This window comes from Maylandia zebra, linkage group LG2 (genome assembly GCF_041146795.1).
Source record: "Maylandia zebra isolate NMK-2024a linkage group LG2, Mzebra_GT3a, whole genome shotgun sequence".
Classification (NCBI taxonomy): domain Eukaryota; kingdom Metazoa; phylum Chordata; class Actinopteri; order Cichliformes; family Cichlidae; genus Maylandia; species Maylandia zebra.
Genome location: NC_135168.1, coordinates 7,772,501 through 7,793,800, shown reverse-complemented (window position 1 = coordinate 7,793,800; position 21,300 = coordinate 7,772,501). Strand labels below are relative to the sequence as shown.

General features: G+C 41.5%; 3 long non-coding RNA genes across 3 annotated transcripts in view; 1 reads left to right on the top strand and 2 right to left on the bottom strand.

Moving 5' to 3' along the window:
* The window catches only part of LOC143420732 (uncharacterized), a 441,774-nt gene that overhangs the window by 374,406 nt on the left and 46,068 nt on the right, over nt 1-21,300 (top strand). The window lies entirely within an intron of this gene.
* LOC143420690 (uncharacterized) lies at nt 9,804-11,622 on the bottom strand. Its single transcript, XR_013100419.1, has 3 exons — nt 11,185-11,622; nt 11,002-11,095; nt 9,804-10,663 (listed from the first exon to the last, which is right to left on the bottom strand). It is a non-coding gene; the product is annotated as an uncharacterized LOC143420690 (long non-coding RNA).
* On the bottom strand, nt 14,895-17,272 carry LOC143420686 (uncharacterized). Its single transcript, XR_013100411.1, has 2 exons — nt 16,195-17,272; nt 14,895-15,869 (listed from the first exon to the last, which is right to left on the bottom strand). It is a non-coding gene; the product is annotated as an uncharacterized LOC143420686 (long non-coding RNA).

The following is a 21,300-nucleotide window of genomic DNA, read 5'->3' as shown; positions in this document are numbered from 1 at the left end:
ATCAAAGTTGATCTAAAACAGAAGATAAATCCAAAGCAGCATCAGATGAATGTTACCATTTCCAGTTACGGTGCCCTTCATCTAATATGGAAATGTGTTGGTTTTTTTTGCCGTGTTGTTGTTCTTCCTATTGTGTTTAGGCCAGAGATGCTCTTCAAACAGCGGACAGACATGACCACATTACAAGAACATGGTGTGAGTCCGATTTGATATTCCAGTCAACGCTGAGAGACCTTAACCAGGAAGTCAGAGGTCAGCTGATGCTGCGAGCAGGAAGTGAACCAAGGGAAAGGTCCACTCTACTCAATCTCAAAGAAAATATGCTGGTATTTGTTGATGTTGATGGTACAATAAAAATATATAATATAATAAATAATAAAATATCATGTGATGATGAGATGTGTTGTTGGTGTTTGTATTTTCTGTAAATGTCTTTTTAATGTAAATGCTTTGTTCCAGACGGACAGGGAATCAGTTGCTGTACGATGACATCATCTTGATGTTGACGAGGAGGGCGAGAAAAACTAGTTTTGTCCTGCAGATGGCGATCTTGCACCGTGTCCAGAGAGCCGACACTGATGGTGCTGCTCTACTCAGCTTACTTTAGCCTGGGTTGGACTCTATATGAGCAGCTTCCACTCTGGTTTCACTCTTAAACACACTTGTTTGATTTCACTTGTAAAAGTTGAAGAATAAATATTTTATTACAAAATTATTTGTTGATGCATTTTTTTAGGGTCAAATATCTTGTTTGATTTGAGGAATGAACTGTTAGGGTGGAAAAAGTGAATCAGGTTAAAATAGTGGTGCTTTATATCAGTGAAGATGTATAATGTAATTTAAAATGTTGATGATGGGTTGTAGTGGGCTTGTACTTACAAAACTGCCTCATTTTATTGGAACGATCCACAGTTGCATCCATTCACGGATGACATCTGACATCATTTGACATCTGGTCTGAACACGTTTGTACACAAGATGCCTCAGTTCTGGATGTTCCCACAGACTCCTCTGTGCACCTAAAGAAAAGGTCAAGGGTCAGCAGCACATGTAGTTGGGACAATTCTTCAGTCGCACAAACTACACAATCATTTTCCTCCAATGACGACTTTTCACTTGCAGAAATGGTCCTGTGTGATTTCCAGGCTGTGATATAAAAACTAGTTCCTAATGGCAGCGACTCACTCAGTAAACATGTGTTTCCTTCACCAACCTCACACACAGATCCAATAAGATCAGGAAGTGGGCAGTATAGTACAATATGTGTTATTCTGTGCTGCACTGCCCAAACTAAAGATCTGCTGAAGTGTTGGAAATGATCCAGATGTTTATTTTGGACGATACAGCAGAAGATCAGACATGAAAGTGGAGATAACACAGAAGACCTGCAGCAAAGGTCAGAGGTCAGACTGGGCCCTGGATTCAACAATGAGCCAATGATCATCAAGCAGTGACTAAAGCAGAGCCCTGACCTTCTGACATTCATCACACAGTCAGAACAAATGTCTGCTGATGACTTCATCTCATGAAACGACTGATAGATGTCAGTTCATTGATCAGCTGAGCTGCTGATCTTCATCGTCACAGAAACATTCAGCTTGTTTCAATCAGTAAATAACTCCCACTACTCCCAGTTTGAACTGTTCCCACTCAAAATGCTGTGAGAACAATGATCATTGTAGAACTTCACAAACATCACGTGTTGTTTTCCACATGTAAGATCAGCAAACACACAGAAACTTCCTGTTGCCACACACGGCCTCTAAAATCTCTTCCACGCTTTCTGTCTGAAGTCCACTCTCTGTGTCGGATCCACAGGAAACAACAAGATCTCATTAACATGGTTTTCAATGTGTCTCCTTCCAAAAAGTCCAACCAATGAACAAATGTGTGTATTTGTGGAGGCCGAACAAAAGCATGACACATTCCTCTGTTTCTATAAACTGGAGTCAAACACAAACATGAAGAGTTTCACTGACAGACTCCAAAATGCCCCCACAGTGGATCAAAGGGAAATCCTACAGTGTGGCCAGAGACTCTTAATGGCTCCAACATCAACACATCCACAATGTTGGATCCAGTTCTGCCTCACAGAGTTACTAAGACACACCCTCTGCCAGCATCACAACAGCTCCACCTGCTTCACCTGCCTCCTCAGCATCTGTACACCTGAAGAGAAAAGAAAGGCTCCAACAGCTCAAATCTACAAAGGATTCATGAAGTTTCATCCAACAATAACATGTTTGCCTTCCACAGTGTGCTGTTAGACACCACTGTACCTCTGCCATTTCAAAAAGAGCAGCTTGGGAACATTTTGGCTCCAAACACTTTGTGTTTAAGTTCTTTGTTTTCTTTGTGAAGCCGACAACATCTGGAGCTTTGTGACTCATAGAAACATCATTTTGTTCTTTAGATGACAGCAGATTGGGACTGAATAATCAATCACTATCAAACCAATAAAGACAAACATGCTGATTTTACAGGAACTTTGTTGGAGAAGCTGCAAAGACATGAAACTGGTGGAGATCCCAAACCAGTTGATAGTGCTGGTTATTCCAAATAAAGCTGTTTCCCTTTGAGATGAAATGACTTTGTGTCCTGATATATAATAAAGATGTTGTTGTTTTTGAGCCCCTGTATTAAAAGTAGTTTAAAGTCAGCTTGAGTTTGATGTCTTTATGTCAAAGCTGCTCATGATGTTGAGCTGCTGATGGAATAAAAACAATATAAAAGCATGTAGTCCAGACTTAAATGTAGCCTGTTGTTAGCTGAGGTCCACACACAGTGTTTGACAGTGTAAAGTGTGTGAAAGGGCTGCTGGTGGAGCTCACTAGGATGAGCAGGTGACCACGAGGTGGAGAGCAGCTGGCCTGGCTTTGACCCGGGCCACGCCCCCTTTCTCTCTGCTTTGCTGTCACTTATCTTCACTGCTCTGTCCAATAAAGCTGAAAAAGGCCCCGAATCAAAGAAATCTGCTGCAGCCTCTGAAATGTCTTCTGTTTCCTTCCCGACGGCTTTTTCACCGTCAGCCCATCAGACAGTCCAGCAGCATTTATGATGATGTCATGATGTTGAAGAGGCTGCTACGGTGGCCTCCCATGACCCCCAGCCTCATCACAGCTGAGATGCAGACATTTGAAAACATTCAGCAGACAACTGAATAACAGTCCAACACAACAGTCTGTGTGCAGACACACACTGACCTTTCATAGAGTCAAACACAGCTGGTTGAGTCATTTCTCTGTGAGTCTAAAGTGAATCTAGTATTTGAAAGTCCACTTCCTGTATTTGTTGTTGAAGACTTCTTCAGCTTCTTCTCAAGGACATCAGCTGCTTGTTTGGCAGCAGAGGCAGTTAAGAAGCTTCCTGAAAAACACTGAACAGTGAGTTCACTGTGGCATATGACAGATTCAGCTTTCTGTGTGCAAATGTGTCTGTGTCGACCTTTCAAATGCTGTTGAATCCAAAACATCAGCGGCTCCTCGGCTGCTCACTTCATGCACTTCTGTCTGTGTGACAGTCCAATGACATCACAGCTGTTTCCAGCCCCAGTGTCTCAGGACTGGACACCTTTAAACATGTCGAGGATCAAACAGCGTCCAGCTAAACACACATGAAACTATCAGAGCTGACAATCATTCCAATAACATCTAATGGTTCATGTATGTAGACACAGGACTACAAGGAAATGGCTCTCAGCATCTGGCTGTGGGAACACATGAGTCCCTGTTTGTGTTCAGATTGTGTGCATGTTTTAGACGTGTGTCACATGTAGAAACACAACAATCCCACAATGACACACAGATGTGTTTGACACAGCTGTGCAGCTGTAAGTTGTTTCTAATGATTCATTGAAGCTCTTCTAACATTCTGGAGACGATCAGTACATGAATCTGTTCAACACGACAACAATTTGACTTCAGTGTGAACGTTTGCATTAAATAACCTTCTTCATCCAGCTGACAGCATCTTCATCCTATGATGTGAACAGTTCCTCCTGTTGATGACAAACCTCTGACAGGATCTGCTTGAGGAGCTTTTTCATGTGCAGCTCTCTGAGCTCAGGGCTGAGCTGCTGTTTCATCTTTAAGAGCTGCTGCCTCCTCGCCGGACTTGTTCTCCTCTTCTTCTCCTAATGACACCATTTCTGCTTCATATAAAATTCAATAAAGATGCTGACATGTATCTGTAGCAACAACATCATTGAATCTAGAACAACTGGAGCCAAACCAGTGGCTCTGCTGGGATCACTGGTGAGCCAACACTTCCTTGTTGATGCAGATTTCAGGGCTTCCTTTTGCTCCTCCGTTATAACTGTTCTCTCTTCTCAACACATGATGACACAAAGGAATCAGCAGTGACAAAGATGATGCTGAAGAGAAGCACACACTTCACACATATAACAGACCAGTGCAGTTACACACACCTCTGCTCGACATCAGGCCTCAAACAAAGACACAAAACACTAACTTGACTCTAAACAGAAGAAACGAGCAGCTGTTTCTGTTCTGTGCTTATTTATATTTGACACACATGCTTCTCTTTGTGCAAACACACATCGCACTATAAGGGTAACCTCGCACACAATGATTGGACAGCACAGTGATGATGCTGGGAGATCCTATACGCAGCAACACAGAAACACTGAGAACTTTAAACAATGATGGAAAGTGTTATAAATGACTTGTTGGCCTCTGATCTGTCACAAACAGCTGAAACGTGTCTCTCATGAGTCACATGAAGGTTTTTGACAGAAAGGACAAAAAGTAGCTGCAGTCAGTTTGTGTCATTTTTATATTTATTCATCTGGGAGAAAAATCTGAGGGACATTAAAATGTGTTTTCAACAGAGACAAGAACATGAATATAACAGAACAGGTAAATGAACATGTTTCAAGTAAACAGCTGGACTGATCAGGTCCAAACACAGAGTGATAAACTTGTCAAACAGCTGTCATATCTTTATATAGAAGCTCTTTATAAATGCTGCTCACTGCAGTCTGTTTACTAATAATGTCAAAGTGTTAGAAACACAGAAACATCAGAATGGTCTTTGTTCACAGAAACCTGTCTGGGATCCTTTGTTGTTCTTTTGATGCAGAGTTACATTATAAATATAAAGAGTTATTTCAGAGTCTCATCAGTTTTCCTGCATGTCTTTATTTAACACATCAGCAGGGCTGAAGCTCTCATGTTAAACACACACTGATCTATGGACACGTTCATGTGTTTCTAACAGAACCAGGCTGTTATCAGCCTGCACTAACATTATGTCACACACACTGAATGTAACAGTGACAGTTTACATCATCACACAATCAGCTGTGATTGTTTCACTGTCATCAAACGAGTCAACAGGAAGTAGAATCAATAGAAACCAATCATTTACTGACAGCATGTCTGATGGAAATAAGTGCAGATTATGTATGAAGTCTAACTGCACACAGTAACTGTGTTACAATAAGGACTTAACAGCGCCCTCTGCTGGAGTGTTTCAGTACTGCGTTAACTACAATACACCACCTCCTCCTCACACCACCTGCTACAGCTCTACTCTTCTATGACTACAGTCATCCACAGCACTGATGTGAGGTCACATGGTTCATATGTAAGGAGCACAGCTGACCTCAGGTCAGTTTAATGACTGTGAGCAGCAGCTGTGTTATTGTCACTGTGACAGGGAGACACTCTCAGACACAGCGCTCATGTCAGCTTGTTCTCATGCAGGAGGATCAGGAGCTCCATGTTTGTCTTTCTGTTTGAATCATGATGTGTTTGTGCCATCAGAGTCTGTCATGAGTACTCAGGGTTTCACAGCAGCTCTTCTGGATGCTGACGAGGACTCCAACCTCATGTTTCACCTCTCTGAGCTTCTGATGTCTGTGAACACTCGTGTTTCTTCTCTGGGCTCATCTGGACAAAAACACCTTTCTGTGTTTGGCTGCAGCCTCATTCTGACTGACAGGAAGTGTGTTATCCATGAGCTGCACTTCTGTGAGGAAGTTTCCTGCTGTGTTTCCTGTCTGTGGACAAACACGAGTGTTCCAGCTGAGGACTTGGTTCCTTCCACCTGTCCATACAGGACATCACGCTGTCTGCAGCTCTGTAAATGCAGCTCCAGGTCCTTCCACGTGCTGCTCTGTATTTGTGCAGTTTGTAGTGTGTCCTGGGAAACGTAGCACACATGGTGTTCTTCTGCTGTTTCCTCCTTTCACTGAGTGTGAAACACTGACGCTGTGCTGTTGTTCACAGAGGGGAGCTGATTCTAGCTGCAGCTGGACTCTGTCATCTAACTGAATGTGTTGGTGCTGATCACGGGGCTCTGAGGGGGGAGCAGCAGGAGGACTCTGGATGCTGACGTCAGTGTATCTGTGGAAGCTCCCACAGCGTGTCTGTCATTCAATATTGTGCTGTATATTGTATCTATGCAAAGATGAACAGACTGTGTGTTCACTGGTCTCTGTGCTGCAGCTCTGATGTCATCATCACTCCCTCCTCCACCCTCAGCAGTCCCAGCATGCTGCTGTGGTGCACCCCACCCTCACTCTACACCTGAGCCACAGACCACACCCTCCACCTCAATATACACCACAGTTTTCTCTGCTGTGGAAATGAGATCAGGAGGAAATCATCATTATTATTATTTAATAAACGCTCACATTAATGTGGGCTTATTTGTTTCATATTAGAAACATTAGTTGAGTGTTTTTAGTATAAAATGGTCAAAGTCCCTCTTTTTGCTCCTCCCCTCACCTGTGGATGGGCGGTGCTGTTACCGTGGTGACAGCTTGGATGTGTTTCAGTCCTGCCTGGTTATCACTGCAGGAATCTTTCACATTTATTACAGGTAATAACTCTGATTTTTCTGTGTATTATGAACCAAATGTATCCTGATACACACAGAGATGGATGAGCAGAGGGTTTTTTTGCAGTTTATGTAGTTACTATGGACTTAATGCACACATATTATTAAAATTAGGGCTATAACAGTTGTATTGATGTATAGCAACTTGAAATGCTCCCACAAATGGCTCCACAGCATGTAAAAATATAACAAAAGCTCTGGCGGACTTGGTTCTGTGGTCAGTCTTAAAGGGTGAAGTTAAACTCTGTAATCTTCACTGTGTCACAGAGTTCAGTGAGTCCCGTTATTCACAGTATCAATCAGATCATCAGAGAACAGCTGATCAGCAATCAGTGGTGCCAACAGCGCCTCCTGTGGTGAGAGGATGCAATAATGCAATGTAGCATTTTTCCACTCAACACTTGCAGTCATGGAAACTGTCTGTTGGATCTGTGTGACGTTGCTTTCTTGGTTAGAGTTCCTCACAAATGTCCAGATGATTCTTCTAATGAGGCGTCGACCATGTTTGCAGCTCTTTGGAAGAAAACGTCGCCCTTTGCCATCCTTACTTTTCTTTGACTTCTTCAAATGCAGCTGAACTCCAGCTGGTATTTTCTTGGACTTTGCAGCTGTTTCTGGTCATCAGTTCATTCCTGCAAACCTCTGAAGCTGAACAACAATGATGCTGCATTGCTGGCTGATCCCAAAAGGTTGATTCTGTTCATCTGGACGTTTTCAGAAACGTTTGCTCACTGATCAGGTGACTTCTTCAGTCTCAGCTGACTGCAGCTTTACAAGCTTACAAACAGCACATTTGCACAATGACTGAAAGCAGCAGCACCTGATATATATGATACTAATATAATACATATACATATATAATCCATACTAATGATGAAGGAACTGAGCTCACAGTCCATTGTTCATTCAGTGAACTACTCAGTTTATTTTGGGCCTCAGAAATGCTCACTCTGTTTGTACATCACTGTCAGCAAGACTCATTCTGCTGTGTGGACAGGAACACATGTGACATCACTTCCTGTTTGTTTGTGACTGAAGAAGTTTACAAGGAATCATTTAGAAGAGTTTCAAACATCAACTGATTGAATCCATGAATCTGAAAACGTGTTTGTGAGTGAAAGAGACAGACATGTACAGACTGAACTATCTGTTCAACAGTCAGAGTGTTTCTGTAACAGGAGACACTCTTTACACTCCACTCAGCACAGGGACACTGAGGAACCAGGAGACCAGAACCCAAACCCAGGATAAAGAGTTTGAGTGAATGTGGTGTTGAAGGTGTGGAGGTGGATCAGAGTGTCAGAGGAGACTCTGTAGAAGGACAGAGTGCCAGCAGGACAGTCCACATACACTGCTGCTCTGTTAGAGACAGAGGAGGAGGAGGAGGAGGAGGAGGAGATGGATGAGTTTTGTATGTATCAGAATCAGAATCAGAATCAGAATACTTTATTGATCCCTGGGGGAAATTATTTTTTGTTACAGTGCTCCATTTTAAACCAACATTAAGACAAGACAGACAATACGCTAACTAAGAATGTATTGTGTGTAACACAATAATGTGTTTAATATGCAAAAGAAGAAGAAGAAGTAAACACATATGGGACAAATGGAGACCATTGCAGCTCATCCACTTTGTCACACAGTAACAGTATAACTGGAACACATTTGCAATTTAGATCCAATGTTTCTGAGAGAAAGAAAAACTGATAGAGATATATGCATGTGTTATTATATTTATGTGTCCCAGATAATTGTTTTTCATCTAGTCATGGGACACCCACCCCTTCCTCCCAAGTTAACTGCAGCCAAAGCGAGCTAGTGGGGGTATTTAGACACTCACAACCAGTGGGGTAAAAAGAGCAACCAAGAAAGTGGCAGCCTGCACGGCCACAGATGTGCTGGAGGAGCTAGAAGCTCTACCCATGGAGAAACTCCTGGAGAACCTTGCTAAGCCTAACAGGGGACAGGTACTTCTGCCCAACCTGGCAGCCACAAAGTGAACTCATTTAGGTAAAGATAACCACATGCACCTAACCAGCCTGCACCAGCCTGACATTTCTTCCTCCTAAGTAAAAACCAATGGATGGATTGAACTTAGAGTCTCAGCTCAGTTTTCTATTTTGACCACCTACACCCCAAGATACTCTTTTAAAAAGTGTTGTTTTCAGATCCCTTTGAAGTTCATAAAGGGCCTGTTCATTTTCATTCAGATGTTTTATTACATAAATGTTACTGTTTTCTTTTGATTTATGCTCCCACTACACTGCACCTCTACAAACAACAATGCCACGGACTGTCAGCTGCTTTTACATGCTGTGAACATGAGTAGGTTTGATCAGAGTTTCAATTATCAAAGAAAAGACAAACTGAGCAAAAAGAAGGAAAAAAAGACCAACTTCTTCCCAACTGACAAGAAAAATACTCGTCATGTTTTCATAATAAAGGATCAGGCTCCCCATTTATGACAGCTTGGACCAATAATGTATGTTACACTGATGCTACTGTAGAGACAGGGTCAACATCTCTATTTAAATATAATTAATATGCAAAACACAATAAAAGTTATACATGAATTATTCATTATTTTTACTATTGATAAAATTCATGTATACTAATCAAAGTTATACATGAGTAACGACATTATTAATAATGATTAATAATAATAATTCTAATGCCAACATGATGACTGTTCATAGCTCCTGCTTTGAAATACTGAACTTAAACATTGACCTGATGAAAGATCACAATTCACAGTGGCCCACTGTCAGAATCATTCTGAATATAAACTCATCGAGTTAATCTGAACCTTTCTCAAATGTGCTGTGAATAAATGCTGCTGCAAGCCACTGTGGGAAAGCTGTGTTATTATCATGGAAACATCTGTGACACAGAGGACGAGGACACAAAGGGACGACACGCAGAGGCTGTGTTCAAGTCAAAAATCCAAATCTTTAGTCCTAAACAGGCAGTGGTTACAAACAGGAAGACGAGCAGTCCATTAAACAGTCTACAGGGTCAAACATACAGAGAATTCAAACAGCTATTAAAAACAAATAACTGGACACTGAAAAACTTCAGTGATGTGTGAGGCACCAAAGGGAAGCAGCTGAGTATATTCAATGAATTCTCTTCAAATACAAAGACAGAAACTCCTACAGGCAGCATGCAAACTGAGCAGGATACACAAAGATCAGAGATTACAAAATAAATCAGAAAAGGATTTCAAACTTACTGAGAGCAAGGCCTCTGTTACAAATCTGTCTAATAGAAAAACATGCTGTACAGATACAATACGCTCAGTGTTCATGGTCATTTAAAAACTGGCTCTACCTGAACCACTTCAATATTTTATGAAGTCACTGAGTCGACCATTTCTACAGTTTGTTTCCTTCATTGCAGTTAGAGTGCGGCTGGTAAGGATGAAAACACACACAGAGCGTAAATTGTCTTTGTTAGTAACAAACGTCAGCAAAGAAAAGACAAAACACACAAACACTCTCATGATATTCATGAATCATTAGAAAGCATCCAAACATTCTGCTCGTGGACTTTTACAGTCTTATTTGCACTCGCTCATCTTCATAATCATCCTGATCAATACATGACAGGGGAGGCTTTGAGGTAGGCGGGGCTCTCTGCTGATGTCAGCATGAAAGGCAGGACCAGCGTCTGCCACATGTTGGTGAAACATCACAGTACACTGGCGTGGTTTCCTTTCCAGATGTTGGACGTTTGACACTTCAACGTTGAGGCCAACAAGAAGACACAGTTTTGGGTCGGGTTGCTGCAGGGTTTCTAACTGAGCAAAAGCAGAAGCACACAGACCAACAGGGATCAGATGCTGAGTGTTAGAGGAACATCTGTGCTGATCACTGAATGCTGCTGTGGTCTCTTGTTGAAGTTGGCTGGTGGGACAGTCTAATAGTGATATCCTGCCCATCGGAGGAACACTTTTAAAAACACATGCAATACTTTGTTTGTATTACAGTCACAGTTTATGTTATTTTTGTCCTTTAAAAGTGTTGCTGTACTATAAAGTCCTATAATTTGAGGCTAAAACGGCTCAGAGAGTCTCTCTCTCAGAGGATCTCCTTTGAAAGTGGAGACGGCTTTATCCGCTGATCCACGTCACTTTACCTGGATGTTTTCTTTGAAGCTGGATGAAGACTCCTCTCCCTCACTCCTGCTGCAGCTGTGTGGTCCAGTTGGCCTCTGAGGTCACAGTCAACATCTGTAGCAGAAGAGGGGAAATAAAAGTCCAGGTTACCAAAACTGGGAGCTTTTCCAAAATAGAGCGTAACTGGACTTTTTCAGCCTTACAGGCAGATAGTCGTCTGAAGCTGCAGCTTTTTCTTTTTAGCTTTTTCCAATCTCTGCTCTCGGCTTTCTTTGAGAACATGTCTGCTTTCTTGGCATGGGTCTGTCTGCTGTTGGTGAAGAGACTAAATCCACATACTCGCTACTAAGATCTCCTCAAGTAGTCTCAACCAGATTACAGTTTAAGAGTAAATGTCTCCTGAGAGTTTCACCTTGGGGAGATGCTGTCTTGCTAACATGCAATCATGAGCATTAATCTATGAGGTGAAAAAGTCATTTTAAAAGCTCCAGCCACAAGTTTTATTTCATCTGTGTTTTGGTCAGAGTCCCATCAGACCTCCAGAATGGTGTCAGAGTGTTTTCTATCCACGTGATGAGCACAGGCCTCAGGTCCAGACCTCCACGGGCACCATAGCCTCTTTGGAGCTAATAGGTGCAAGAAGGTTTCGTTGGGATAGGAACTGAAGAGGAAACTGACGAGGAAGGCAAGGATCTTCTTCAGCTCCTCCGAGCCGGGACCTCTTTGTGTAGGCCAGCATTGGCCAGGTAGCCCTCCAGCATCGCTGGATGGCCGACAGTGGAAAACCTGGAGGAGTAGGAGAGAAACAGCAGCTTGGAGCATGTCTTTATACTGTTTAGTTTTTAGAGCCACAGACTTTCTTTTAATGTCATTGTTCAGGATCTATGACTGATTATGTATTTATTGTATTCCTCCATGACTGTGTGACAGCAAGTGGAAAAAACCAGCTTCACCTTTGTTGATATGCTTGTAATTTTAATATTGATTAAATGGCCCATGAAATAATAGAAAGCTCATATATGAAAATGTATTTTAAGAAGTAAAATGTTAATCTGAGTACAAAGGAGTACACTCACCTTCTGGTAGATGGAGGTGTAGCGAGCGCTGGTGAACATCCAGGCCTCCTCGTAGAACTGATCACTGATTGGATCCAAAACATCGATGGAGGATCTGTGTAAGCGCTGAGGATCGTCCTGATGGACAGAACAGAAGGAGAGTGAGACAAGTGAAGATATACTAAACAACACTGTGACATGAACTGAGCCACACACAGTTTGATTCACAGGTGATTGACACATTATTTGACCACGAGCAATCTTTTCTGGTTTGACGCCGTCTTTGTAGCCAGAAACCAGCTCTCTCCTCGGCTTCCTCCACTACACGCTTCCCCCACGCCAGTCTCCTCCGTCACTATAAAGGGGAGAGTCATGAGCTCCATCACCCTCACCTGTGCCGTCCAACGTCCCGCCACCAGCCTCCACTGCAGCAGGCCAGAGACCACACCCCTGCCACAATAAGTAAAAGTACATCCTTGCTGTACCCTTAATGCTAAATGTGCTAAATTAACCGCTGCCTTTGCCCCTTTGGGATTATTCTTATGTCACTGGGATGTTGACCTTTGACCTTCACATTAGAGAGATGGGCAGACATAATTAGTGTATGAATTTTAAAGTAACAGGTAATAAAGAGAGTGCAGCAAATGTAGTCAGGTTTATTACTCTGTATCACACATGAGTGCCCGAGGGAGGCGGGGCTGACTGGGGAGACACAGGAAACAGAGAGACAGGGCTGACTCGACATGAAACGATGAAACGTGGGACACGGGAACAGAAACTAAACACAGGCTGAAATGAACACTGAGGGAGGGAGAACTAAGATTACTGAGAGCCTGATAAATAAGAAGAACAAAAACCAAGAAAAACAAGAGTCAAAGAAAACCAAAAACACAAAGCATTGGGCCAGGACCCACTGCTGTGACATTTATATGTGATAAAAACATTAAAAACTGCTCAGATGTTGAAATCTTTCTACGTATACTTTAGGTTCAGCTCTCCAGCCTGGCATTTGGTTAAGCATGATTCAAACATTTGATTTTGTTTAACTGGTTTTAATTATAGTTACTTTTTGTGAACATTTGTTGCAGCATTTAAAAATACATCATTTATTTTCAAACTTTTATTTGATTTAGAGCATCATATTTGACCAACGTAAATGTTTTAATTTCATATAAAATAACTGAAGCAGTGAACTAAATATCTGAAATCTTTCCTTCCTTAAAAGTTATAATCCTACTTAAGTTATAGTGCAAACGCTTAAGCAACAAATATACTTGATGCTAATTAATTAATATTTCCCTTTGATGTTGCAACTATGCGGTCACTTCTGTCTTTAAACAAAATAATATTTTCCAGTTACAGAAATCATAAAGTCCAAACTAAAGTGCTACTGTTGCTATATGCATTTTATATAAATCATGGATGATGGTCCTGACATGAAGGAAGAGAAAGTTACAGGTTGCATCCTTTGACTTTGTCTCCGTGCCTTTGGGCGATTTTCAGAAGGACAGATGTTTCGGTTCAATTCTTAAATCAATTTTTTCAAACACAAACACTATTTTAAAGCTTCTAGAGAGTAAAATATTCATGATAATTATAATAACAATAATAAAAACAAAAGCTCTCAGCTCCATCAAACCAAGCAGCAGAAAGAACAATAACTGAAGAGAAAACTTTAACCTTGTAGACTTCATTATGTTCCAGCTGCTCTACAGACGCTGTGACCTCGAACTTAAGCAGGTCGTAACGTATGTGCAGCTCAATAACTTCATAATCAGACCCTGTGGTATTTAGGCAGCAGAACAACTAAGAATAACAACTACAAATAATGTTTTTAGGTTTCTGTTGTACTGCAAGGTTCTGTACAGGAGAACCAAACCAAGAGCAAATATTACGTCTCATTTACACCTGAGCACGAAGAGCCATCAACATTTAGCAAATTGAATCATCTTTGTTTAGATGCAAGAAGAATCATATAGAAATGAAAGAGTAGAAATAGAAATCCAGAGCAAAGATATCCTCTAATTCAGCGTAGCACATGTGCAGCTGCTGCGATTCACATAAGCATTCGGCTCGTCGCTGTTGCAGATTTTTCTCTCGCTGTTCTGGCTCACAGCGCTGCAAACACAAAAATAAATATCCCCAAAGCTGTGGAAGGGAGCTAATTAGTAAGAGTATTGTTACTCTCCGCAGGAGTAGTCCAGCAGTACAAATCAGTCCAATAACAAGGTGTGTAACATCTAGCAGGGTGACAGAAAAACCCAGGGTAACTTCTAAGGACCTCAACGTCTCTCACATTGTGTTTTTTAAACATGCTTCCATTTGTCACTTCAGTCTTTACTCTGAAATACAGGAAGAGAAATCATGGCTGAAACAATTTCTCATGAAACCAGGGGTGTGGTCCAACAGTCAGTTTGGTGAGGAAGGTTCCTAACTGAGAGAAGTGACCCAGAAGTATCTGTGTAGCAGCCACAATGAATCCAGATCATGAGCTTTATTAACTGATCAAAGTCTCTTCTTTCATCTTCTGTATCATTCAGTTTGCATTGGTAATGCCCATTATTGTAATGCTTTTTTAAGACGAGCAAAACTTTATTTCACTTTGGGTTAGCTGGGATAAGTGATGGATGGAGGGAATTTTACTTCAGCCACAGAAATCCTAAACAGGAAGGAGGAGCAGAGTTACAGTGGATCACTATCCAGCAGGGAAACAAGGTTTATTTCAATTTCTTGGCCATGAGTGAGATTTACTGAGTGGGCAAATTAGGGAGACGACACCATCAGATCCCGAGCCCTCCATGTGTTAATCAAGAGACGGCTGCTGTGCTACATCCATAAATAATGAATAAATTAGGAGCTAAAGCTGAAAGGACAGTTTATTTGTACCATCAGTGAAGATATTTTACATTTGAATTTTTTATTTAACATTTGCAAGATTCAATAACATAAAGAACCTGAACAAGAAAACATTTATGTGGATCAAAATACATTAAAACAAAAACTTTATAATAATAAACTTTATAATGTTGAAACTTTTCAACCAACTGATGAAAACAAAGCTAACCACTTGACATGAACACTACAGTAGGACAGTTTTGAAAGCTTAAAATGGAACTAGGGGAAGAGTTTGATTCACAGCTGCCTCATCAGATTTTTACAGGAGATTCTATCTGAACTCTGTGGAGCCTGATCTCAAGCTTTTTGAGTCTGACACAGAAACCAGAGGATCTTTCTGTCTCTTCAGATTCACTGTGATCCAGTGATGGGAGTGATTTCAGCCCTGAGTGATCGCGCTGATGTTTGCACAGAGCAGACAATGAGGTGAATGTTTGGGCACATTGGTAACAGTGAAACAGTTTATTAGTAACGTGGGATCGTTTGTGTGCAGAGTATGAACTGAGATTCCTGAAGCTCTTGTCACACTGGTCACAGCTGTAGTTTCCTTCCATGTGTGTACGTTCATGAAGGTTACGACTATGTGACTGTGAGAAGCTTCTGTCACAGTGTCTGCACTTGTGTGGTTTCTCTCCTGTGTGGACTCGTTTGTGTGATTTAAGCTTCCATGCAGTGGTGAAGGATGACCCACACTGATCACAGAGGTGCTTTTTAACCCCACTGTGAATCAGTTCATGTCGTTTTAAGTGATGTGATGTGGTGAAGCTTCTCCCACATTCTTTGCAGTATTTCAGTTTGTCTCCAGTGTGTCTACGTTGATGTGTTTTAAGGGCAGCTTGCCGACTGAAAGTTTTTCCACAGAGGTCACAATGAAAGTCTTTCCCACCACCACAGTGATGACAGGGTTGAGAACTGGATCCATCTGTGTCGCTCTGCTTCTAAACAAAGACACAAAGACAGTGTAAGTCAGTCCTTCAACATTTGTATCCTGAACGTCGCCTGAAATAAAGAGCATCTCTGCAGACGTCCAACTACATTTGACTGTTTCAGTTAACACACTCAGTTTACTGGGCTGCAATAACTACAATACTACCACCATAATACTACAGTAATACTAAAATCATAACTGAAAGGAAAATCTGAATAATCACTCAGAGCTGCTTTTCCATGCAGTAGAATTGCTAACATGCTAACACAGTTTAATGAGCAGAGTTGTTCCAAACAGTCAGGCTAAAATGACAAGATAACAATATAAATACATACCTCACAGTAGCTGCACTTGTAGAGTCTCTTTCTGGTGTGGATCTGTTGGTGTCGTCTCAGGTGACGTGGAGATTTAAAAGTCTTCTCACACAGGTCACATTGATAAGGTCTCTCCTCAGTGTGGGTAAACAGGTGTCGTTGTAAGTCTGTGTGACTTATAAACTCTTTGCCACACTGTTCACAGCAGTACACATCATGTCTGTTGTGAATGCGTAGGTGTGTATTTCGGCTCCCTCTCTGGCTGAAAGTTTTTCCACAGATGTCACAGCTGTATGCCTTAATTCCAGAGTGGGTAACTAGATGCCTCTGTAAGTGGCTACTGTGAGTAAAAGCTCTGCCACACTGATCACAGCTGTATGCCTTAATTCCAGAGTGGGTAACTAGATGACTCTGTAAGTGGCTACTTTGAGTAAAAGCTCTGCCACACTGATCACAGCTGTATGCCTTAATTCCAGAGTGGGTAACTAGATGCCTCTGTAAGTGGCTACTTTGAGTAAAAGCTCTGCCACACTGATCACAGCTGTATGCCTTAATTCCAGAGTGGGTAACTAGATGCCTCTGTAAGTGGCTACTGTGAGTAAAAGCTCTGCCACACTGATCACAGCTGTATGGCTTAATTCCAGAGTGGGTAACTAGATGCCTCTGTAAGTGGCTACTTTGAGTAAAAGCTCTGCCACACTGATCACAGCTGTACGCTTTAACTCCACTGTGGATGAGTTGGTGTGTTTTTAGGGAACCCTTCAAGGAAAAAGACTTTCCACACAAGTCACAGCTGAACGGTCTCTCTCCAGTGTGGATGACCTGATGCTGTTTTAGTTTAGCCCTCACAGTAAAACCCTTCCCACACTCGTCACAGGTGTGTTTTTTCTCTCCCTTTCTTCTGTGAGGTTTGTCGGCCTCCTGAGAGCGCTGACTTCTGGCTCCATGTTGGTCCTGCAGTGACACAGATACAAACAGAGGCAGTGAGTGAAATGCAGTCGTGGAACAAACTCAACCTTCAAACTCCATTAACACTAGTTTTAAACCTGAAGGTGGAGCGTGGCACCAAACACCTTAAAGGTCTCTTATCCCCACCTGCTGGTAGTTCTAACACATTACATCCAACCTGCTGTTAAAGATAATTCATGACTGTTCAAACACTAAAATCATGCACACACACACACACACACACACACACACACACACACACACACACACACACACACACACACACACACACACTTTTATAATTTAGATTATTTTGTTGTTTCCTATTACATATTTCTATAATTTGTATAGATTTATACAGAATTATTCAGTGATAATAAATCCTATGTTTGTTTATTCTAAAGGAACCCCGTTAGCTTCCACAACAGATGTTGCTCGTCTTCCGTCAAATACTCACATAAAATATTACACAATAAAGTGGATTCAAGATATCCACATAATTTCACTCTTACATCCACAGTGAGGTTTCACAATTGTTCAAATATAAGCAATCGGCTTCCTCCCACCGTCCAAAGACATGCAGCTTGTGGGGATAGGTTAATTGGATAATCCAAATTGCCACTAGGTGTGAGTGTGAATGGTTGTCTGTCCCTGTGTGTTAGCCCTGCGACAGACTGGCGACCTGTCCAGGGTGTACCCCGCCTCTCGCCCTATGACAGCTGGGATAGGCTCCAGCGCCCCCCGCGACCCTGAAAAGGATAAGCGGAAGCGAATGGATGGATGGATGGATAATAATAATAATAATATCAATAACATTGAGGCACATTACACAAGTTTCAAAAACAAATCATGTCTTACAATATTTACAACAACTAAAAGCTCTGTAAATCGGCTTTTAAGTGTTCATTGAAGTTTTGAATAATTCTCTAATTTTTTAAGGCAACTTATTCCACTTAAAAGTTGCTCTAAATGTAACAGTTTTACAAAACGTTACTTTTAACTCGAGCATTTACTAAATTGCAGCTTGTTGAAAACTGTGTAATATGATGATGTATTTCATCTGGATACTGCAGCTGAGCAGAATAAATGTGGTGTGTTTAACAGAATTGCTTTCTTTAGAACTACAAGTAAGCCATAGAATATTTTAGCCTGTACAGGAAGCCAAGAAAGGTTATTATGCATTTGATCAATATTAGTATAGTATGAACATCTTCACACTAATCTGGACGCCTTATTCTGGACTAACTGAAGTCTGTTAAGATCTGTCTTATTAGCTGCTGACCAAATGATTGAACAATACTCCAGATGAGACATTACTAGTGCATTAATGACATCTTTCATAATGAAGAAGTGATACACAAAGAGCATTTCATAGCCATAGCTATGCCTTGTCGGCAGAGTTATGTGACATTAGTGATGTTTGTACTTTCAGCGTTAACTTGGTTTTAAAGCCTTTAAAATATACGCCGTTCAATAGTCGACCTTCATCTGACAGAGAATGTGATGATTTTGTGGATAATTAAAGTCAGTCATATATCCACAAACACAACAAGCTGAAAGTCAGTGATGCTGCTCGGTTTGCAGTCCTGAACATCACGGCACAAGCAGGATCCACTGCACTGTTAATGTGAGCTGTGTTATATTGCTGCCTCTGTTCGGTGGTGTCGAGCCAAACGCACTTTAACGTGTGTTTGAACGAGCTGACGGTTCACTCGTTAAGCTGAAAGAAAGATGCTTTAATCACAGCAGTCACACATGTGTCCACTGCACCATCTGGAACTCTTCTTGTTTACACTCGTAATAACACAAACACTAAATCCTGCTTCTCTGGTGCTGTTGTGTAGCAGTGTGTACACCTGAGACTGTCACCTGTCTGTCTGTCCTGCACTCTCTCTCTGTTTCTTTCTCTCTGATTGTGGAATAAAAGTATGAACATGTGTTTATAAGTTACACTTGTGTTTGAATCCTGCAGCTTATCACACATTTGATTTCCATGTGTGACGACTGCAAGTGTCCAGAGTGAGGACAGACTGAGGGACCCACTGCTGCACATCATCTGTGAGGCTTTGCAGCCCTGATGATCCACCAGGACAAACTCAGCAGTGTGTGAGGAAGAGGAGGAGGAAGAGCCAGCAGCAGCTGACAGATGGAGAGAATAGACAGACTGTTCCCTGTTTGTGAAGGACTGCTAGGAAAGTTTAACATAACTGTCTGTGCTGAATCAGTCTTATTAGGTAATGTTCAAATAATGTGATCATCCCAGTGTTTTCAGTGTGGGAGAAAGTACTCAGGGCCTTCAAGTTACACACTATGAAAGGCAGCAACAAGTTTAATGTTCAGAAACCTAAAGTCTGTATCAGCAGCAGGATGGAGCTAAAAATAAATGTTGGTTTCAGTTCTATGAAGCTTTGAGTATTTTGGATCAGTAGCTGCTGTGTTTGTTGCATCATATTGCTGTAACTGTTTATATGCTTTATATATTCTGAGCTAAGTTGATCTATAGTGTTACATCATATTCTATAAGGATGTTATGTGTTTGTAGACTTTCTGCCCAGTTTGACCCATTTAGCAGAAGTCAGCCTGTTTAAGGCTCTGATATCTATTCTGTGTGACTTACAGCAGTTATGACATGGTCTGATTTTCTCACCCAATAAAGGAATATTTCATATATCAGTCGACTCTTCATTCTATCAGACACAGTTATCACAGCTCCTACATTTGCTTTTTACACATATATGTAAGCATTCAGCCACATTTAGTACCAACATATTAAATGAACAATATTTGTCTCTTATATATGATACATCTGTATACACACTGTCACAGATACTTGTCTGTGAGTGAAGTGATTAATATAATAACTATAATATTGGCCATATTATATTTACATTACCACAGTGAGATGACTTTAGTCTCATGAACAACATCAGCTAATTGTTATTTACAGCTAATCTTAAACGACTGTTCAGCACAGAAATGAAGCCCAACAATCATGTTTCACAGTCCTGTGGTCTCAGCCTCAGATACTCATCAAATCACACAGAGCTCATGTAGAAACAAATGAACTAAATATGTTCTCCTTCATTTCTGTCAAACAAAGCTGTATGAAACGTTTCCAGCTGTTAGTATCATGGTTGCTAGGCAACCTGGGCAGCACGACGGAGGCTAGACGTCCCATTTCACGAGCCTACGAGCCTCGCACTTCGGCCTTAGCGGTCTTTGAGTACGCGGCCCTTGAGGACTTTAAAGCTGCAGAACCTGAATCGGGAGCCATGATGATCTCCAGCCTCGTGCTCGCCAACATTCTCACCTGAGTTAAGAAGACGATCACTGAAATGGTCTCAGCAGGTCCTTTGATGACAGCAATGAAATGCAGCGGTAAGGCTTTTTGGGGATTAAGTTCGTTTTCATGGCAAAGAAGGACGATGCAGTTCATCTGATCACTCCTCATAACATTCTGGAGTGCAGGCAAAATGCTATTATAAAAACTTAAGCAGCAACTTCTCCAGGTTCCAATATTTATGCAATTCTCAAACCTTTTGGCCACGACTGTATAACCTCTTCTGAAGTTTAGTGGATGTTATACATGGTTATGCTCAGGATGTGTCGGCCAGTTTCCACTGGAAACGCCTTTTGGTTAAACTGTCAGCGAGGAATTTGCATTTGCACTGTTACATTTTTATATAACTTTAATGCACATAAACAACAGCTGCTTGTTTCAGTGAAAATACATTGATGGGTTTTTAATAAAGTTGTGCAGCTGTAAAGTATTTTGTCTGGTGTCAATTCTATCGTCAGCTACATCGTTATGGCAAATGTTCAAATGTATATGGTGATAAATATCTTTGGTCATATGGTCCTGCTCTGTCTGTCACCTTCTGTGTTGAGCTCATTGTTTCCTCTGTAGTGGCTGAGCTGAGTCCAAGTAGCTGAAAATGTTCCTCTGCTGCTCCGTCAGACTCTCCTCCTCCTGCTGATCAGCTGGGACACAAAACAGATCTTTGTTAGGCTCCACACTGCACTGAAGAGTCAAAGTGGCTCATATGTTCATCTGACAAGTAAAAGAACACATTTTTGTTTCCCGAGGTGGGCAACTTGTTGGAAACAAACACAAAAGCTTTGAGCACTGATACCTGCCATTGCTGGCATTGAAAGATGCAACGCCAGCAATGTGGATTG